This window comes from Sinocyclocheilus rhinocerous, unplaced genomic scaffold (genome assembly GCF_001515625.1).
Source record: "Sinocyclocheilus rhinocerous isolate Xijiao unplaced genomic scaffold, SAMN03320098_v1.1 scaffold4019, whole genome shotgun sequence".
NCBI classification, from domain to species: Eukaryota; Metazoa; Chordata; class Actinopteri; order Cypriniformes; family Cyprinidae; genus Sinocyclocheilus; species Sinocyclocheilus rhinocerous.
The window spans coordinates 408,159-414,651 of NW_015661870.1; the positions used below are offsets into that span (position 1 = coordinate 408,159).

The 6,493-nt window shown below is 37.9% G+C and overlaps 1 protein-coding gene across 1 annotated transcript in view; it reads right to left on the bottom strand.

Annotated features, from left to right (window-relative positions):
* The window catches only part of LOC107726597 (FERM domain-containing protein 6-like), a 28,868-nt gene extending 22,624 nt beyond the window's left edge, over nucleotides 1–6,244 (bottom strand). The window contains 1 exon segment of the mRNA XM_016536241.1: nucleotides 5,995–6,244. The gene's annotated coding sequence lies outside the window, so the exon portion shown is untranslated.
* Nucleotides 6,245–6,493: the final 249 nt, after the last annotated feature.

The following is a 6,493-nucleotide window of genomic DNA, read 5'->3' on the forward strand; positions in this document are numbered from 1 at the left end:
TACAGTATAATTACCCAACGATATAATTGTGACAGAAGATATTGAAGTATATTTTTCCTCCCATCTCATATCTATTCCCTTTAGGGGTTCCATTTTTTTAAATGGAAATGTCCTAGCCTTATGAACTGTTCATTTATGCTAATCGACGGACTGTTATGTTAATAAGTGCCGTCATTCGGTTGTGTTTATTATATTAATATGTATATATTACAGCATATATACAGCACGTTACAATCATTATATGGCTTGAGTTAAGGTAGCCTATCTTCTGAATTAAACAGTTTATCATACAGATTGAAAGTGTGAATCCCGTCTCTCTCCCTCGCTCTCAGTTTATGGGTGTTTGTGCGTGCACGCGAATAATAATCGAATAATATCCTGCGATTTTCGAATATTATTTTTGCTTGGAATGCCCATCCCTAGAATTTTAACTATATTTAAAAAAAACAAAAACACACACACACACACAAACCTACACTCTAAAAAATGCTGGGTTAAAAATGGACAAACCCAGCTATTGGGTTGTTTTGACCCAGCGGTTGGGTTCAAAACATCCCAACCGCTGGGTCAAAACAACCCAAATGATGGGTCAAAAAAAACCAACCAATGGGTTTGTCCCTTTTTAACCCAGCGCTGGGTTATATTTAACCCAGCATTTTTTAGAGTGTATACAAAGGACATCAGAAGGACACATGATGCCAATCAGCAGTAAACCCGTATGAGTTTGGGCTAATTCAGCTTCAATATCATGACCTAATTTCATGTTAAACCATTTTAACCACACCTGTATGAATAATTACTAAAAAGAGTCATTTTTTGTCTTTGAACTTTGGCTTTGAAGAATTAAGATTCTTTTTAATGAAAACTTTAAGGCAAAATAAAAGAGAGACTTAGTATATGATTAGATGATTATTCTAGGGAACATAATTAATCTGTCAGATACAGAAGCAGATGACAAACATCTGTCATGTACACTACAAAAGTTTGAGGTAAGATTTTGAAGGAAATTAATACTTTTATTCAGAAGAAAGGATGCGTTATTATGATCAATAATAACAAAGAAATTTATAACGTTTTCAAAAGATTTAAAAAAAATATTAGGGGTATCGAAATTAATCGTTTCTTCGATGCATCGCGATGCAGACAAGGACGATTCGGTATCGGTTCAGTAATAGACCATAACCGATTATAACGTACTGATGCTTTTCTGACGTCATTTGTCGCGGTAGCATACATTAGGCGCGTTCGTCTTGAAGCGCCGCTGCGCAGAATGATCAGTGTATGACCAAGTACCGCGAGAGGGCTAAGAGAGCAGACGGATCCTTATGCTTTCGCAGTTGATGTCATACACTCATCCTGCGCAGCGCTGCTTCAAATCGAACGCGCCTAATGGCAGAGGGAGGCGAGATGAGAGTAATTAAAAATGCTCCAGCTACTTTAAAAGCCGACATCTGGCCACATTTCGGCTTTTATGAACAACCTGAGCACGACCTGGAGAAGACACACGCTGTGTGTAAATCATGTCACGCACAATTAAATATGTAGGGGGTAGGGATGGGCAAATGAAGCCTCGTGAAGCACTGAGGCTTTCCTCTGACTGTTTCGGGAAAAGATTCAAAGCTTCGAGTGTCTCGAAAACAGCCCCATCTGGTGGTTCATAAAAAATATAGCAGCCAAAAGACTGTGAAAAACGCTCCGTAGGACGAGGCATCTACCACATATTTCACAGATCGATTCAAGTTACGTGCACAAATAAAAGCCTAACAGTGTGTGTGTTTGTGTTTGTTGAGTTTCTGATAAATTCATTTACCCATTAAACTGTGCAATTTAATACCAGTACGAATATCAATATGATGTAATAGAAGAATAATGTACTCATATGAATTGCATATGACAAATATTGAATTTTTCTGAAATAATTTGTATTCTTCATATTACTTATATGACTGGGTATCGAAAATGTAACTGAATGAAAGTGAAGCTTCATTTGTCATTGGTCACGTGATTTCTATAACAATTAACAACACAACTCAAGCTTCGAATCAAGGCTTCATCTAGCACGCTCCTTTATTCTCGACACAAGCTCCGATGCCTCAGTTCAAATGTCACATCACTAGCAGGGGGTAATACCACTAACTTAAAAAACCAGGTCAGGTACAGTTCATATATCTGACTGCTTGTATTCATTGACAAAATTGTATAAATGTGAAGTAAAATGTAAAATTGAGGATGCAGTGCATTGTCAATGCATTGTGATGCATCGTGATATTGAATTGAACCGAATCGATGACATGATAAACGTAACCGTACCGAACCGTGAGACCAGTGTAGGTTCACACCCCTAAAAAATATATTATTTTGACCTTTATTCATAAAATTCTTGAAAAAAATGTACAGAAATATAGGCAACTGTTTTCAACATTGATAATGATAGGAAATTATAACAAATCAGCATATTAGAATGATTTCTGAAGAATTATGTGACACTGAAAATTCAGCTTTGACATCACAGAAATAATATTTTTTTAAGTTATTTTAAATTGTAATATTTCACAAGTTTTAACTGTATTTTTGTAGTTTTGGTAAACATTACAGAATACTTTCAAAAACATTGTTAAAAATCTTACCAAACCCAAACTTTTGAGATCCCTTATCTTGAGTAATCAGTCCGCATATGTACACATTATGGTCAACATTGCTTTTATTTTATTAAAAACTCCTCTTGCAACTCTGATCTATGCCCTGTGCATGTAACGCCGTGTGATGAACCGATTCGGAGTATATGCATCATAAGATTACTTTGATTTATAAACATCTTTAAAAGTATTATTAATGATTGCGCATCCAGATTGTTAACACAAGGGCTGCTGACTGAATCTGGATAGGCATCATAATAGCACCACTGTTCAAGACACTGAACCCAAAGTAATGCCTTTACTTTACAATTAAACATTATTTATACAGCATCTTCACTGTTATTCTGAGCAACACAAGCTCATTAATAATCAAGTCAATTTTCCATCCATTGAATATAATTGTTAGGCAACAAACTCTGACATACTAAGTAACACACAAGGATCACTATAACACAGCTGTTGGAGAGGCAAATAATAAAGGCAACACAAAGAACTACATACAAACCACATTAAAAGGACTAGGGCTCTGCACACGCAGTAACAACAAACCTACAAACAATAGCCATGTCAGCTTAACCTACCCAAGCGAGCCGGTTTAACTAATCCATCTCTACCACTCCTACACTGCCACAGAGACGGCCAATCAGAACGCAAGCTTTCTTTGAAAATGTGAAAGAGTTACACGAAAAAAAAATATGTCATGTGAGAGATACGGTTTCTTCAAAGACGCAGCATGTTCATGAGGAGTGAGATCATGAAGTCATGCTCATGCAGGTGCACAAGGAAGGAAGTTCAATATCTTTGTCTCATAATTGATAAAGTTTGCATCATTGATTGCTATTTTTCCTGTTTGTTGGTGAAGCTGCTTTAAAACAAAAAGAGCTTTATAAATAAAGGTGACGACAACCTTTTTGAAAAAATGATTCGAATGAGGATCAGAGAAGGTCACACAGACGAGACACTAAAATCACTAGCAATTAGGGTTGCAAAGGGGTGAAAAATTTCCGGTAAATTTCCGGAAACTTTCCAAAAATCCCTAGAATATTCCAAAAAAATCCTGGAAAGTTTCTAAAATTTCTGGAATATTTCCGAAATCTACTGGAAATTTTCCACTTTTTTGCAACCCTACTAGCAATACCTGGATTTTAATGTCTTTCTCAACAGCATTAATTAGGCAACCTGCAACCTTGTGTTTACAATCCAGGTACATAATCATGAAACATTCTTTAAGGGACATTTCCAAGTTAGCATAATCAGATGAGCCATTTTCTCCAGAATCACACGGACGGCTTAGACCAGTGATGGCAGAGGAATCTTTAATCTCTTGGGAGAAATCTTTTTTTGAACATCTATTCTAGCTGCCTTCAGGCAAATAAGACTTCACGAACACACCCACAAACATGCACACATTTACACACACACATGAAGAGCAGCTCAGCAAAGAAAAAATCCTGAGGTTAAAAAAATGAAAAGGAAAGGAAACAAAAGGAGAGCAGAAAATGCTTCCTGGCACCAAACCACCACAAACAAACACACAAAGCAAATTTAACACTATGCCCGGCAAAACTAGACCTCATTATACTTCAGGGCACGACATGAGAACACACACAGGATGTGACTACAGATCGACACTGACAAATCTTCAATGACGAAGTCAATTTGACACATAGGACTGGAAGGATGGAATCCTATTCTGGGTAAAATCGTTAAATACATAAAATGTTTTAGTCCAGATTTGAAGTTGTTAAAAGAGCAAAACTAAACTAAAATTCAGAAAATACAACTGACTAACAACCATTACTAATAAACTCAAAATGAATTTTATCTCCTAACAAGTTATTATTGAGGGGCCAATGAAATGATCCCCCTGCTGGTAACAAACAGAAAGATGGCATAAGCCGTTCCAGAGACCTACACTTCAACCTTATGCATTAAAGATTTTCAGTGCTTAGAGAAAATCACTGTAACACAAGAGAGTGAGACCCTTAAACACCGGTTGTTGTAGAGTTGCACTGGGCTAATATTAAACCCGCCCTGACCGCAAAGAGGAAATTGTGAACATTCCTGAATCCAAAAGAGACAAGGAGAGAGAGAGAGGGCGAATAAGAATGAATCTTTTCCGATTCACGTCGTGTTGTGATGCAATAATCTGCAGGTTCCTTGAGATTGACATCACTTCCTGATGGTTTGGGGTCCCTACACTGTGCATATAAAAATTAAGAGTAATTTCAAAATGAATATATTAATGTCAGTGATTGTTATCCAGGGGTGCTTTTCCCAAAAGCAACAATGGTGGCAAGTTCGGTCGTTACCAATAGATTTCAATGGAACTAACTACCATAGTTAGCTAACGATGCTTTAGGGAAACTCACCCCAGCATAGTAAACCTACTATTTATATTGGAGTCAATTTTAACACATTGTCAGAAAAAATACAATAATAACAATTAAATATACATTAAAAAAACACCCAAACGTAGTATTCGTGTTTAACATTTGAGGTCTCCCAAATCTCAATCTTGCGTAACATTGTCATAGCAGTGTTGTAAAGCATGTTTTACCAAACATAATTTTTTTTTTATTAGTTCTCACAAAATTCAGTATCAGTACCCAATATTTTAATATTAAGAATGTTTATGAGATGCTAAAAAGGGTCTCTGGGTTTCTCAGACCCCATAAAGAAGTAACGTTAAACATGCCTATGATGCTCTAGAATGCTGTCTAGATGGGCAGCACATCAGGTTTTGAGCCACATCCAAAGGGTCTTATTACAGCAGACCTTAACTTGGACAAACCCCACATAACCTCCAGGGTTATGTAGGCCATTGAGCTGACTGGGTGTTATAAACCAACCCAAGTACCAACACATTATTCCAAGAATAGCCAGGGAATGCCATATTATGGTCTATAAGTAGTTTTACAACCAAACCGTGGATTTAAGCGGTAGAAACTTACCATGGTAAACAAAGTTTCCGCCAAAATCTGTGTAATATACCACGGTGAAACAATGTAAGAAGCTTTCAGAATCTTTCCACTTCGTTGTGAAACATCTCATAACGTGGTGACTAAAGCCAAGTGAACAAAGTTTTACTATAGTATAATTAACTGTAGTAACTGGCTTCTTGGTGGAAACTAACTTATCGTTACCATGGTAAATTTGCAAGGCAGAATGCAAACACTGTTGTGTTTTGGTCAAGCTCCATCGGATAGCGTGCGCGCACTCGTGTGTGTATGTGTGATTCTGCGGGCCAGCGCTGCCACGTAGAATAAGTTATTTGGAAAAAGCAAGGAGACTTAACCCTCTCTAAACCCTGGCACCCTTACAGACGAAATACTAAAGTTAAGACAACAAAACTCACCTTCTTGGTGACGGTAATGCCGCGTATTCCCAAACACACCTTCCTCCATGTAACTCTTGCTTTGATTCCTCTCTGCGCTCGCCAGTCTAGCACATACTCCTGAGCTGCGAACTCAACCCCATCGGGCTCCCCAACTCTCACAAATCACTATACATCTGGAGGGAATTTCCCAACCGTCTGTAGGAGGGGTGACAAACTCCAAAGGAATCCGCCGGAAACGCGTCTGCTACACAGCGCCTCTTTCCCTCAATTTTTAAAAGCAACGCAGCGGCTGTGTTATCTTTGTGCGGTCGAGGTGTTTACATTTAACCAAGCGTGGAAGAAAGACCACCCCTCTGCAGCTGACGTTGGTAGTGTCCACGGCTGCTCAGCATGCAGGAGAACCGACGAATCCTGATACTAAAGCGAAGGATTACATTATGAATATTAATTAAGTCCTCCAGACGTTGCTTGGTAACCCTCCTGGAGCGTCCAGTCACGTATCTAAATTAATTTTCAG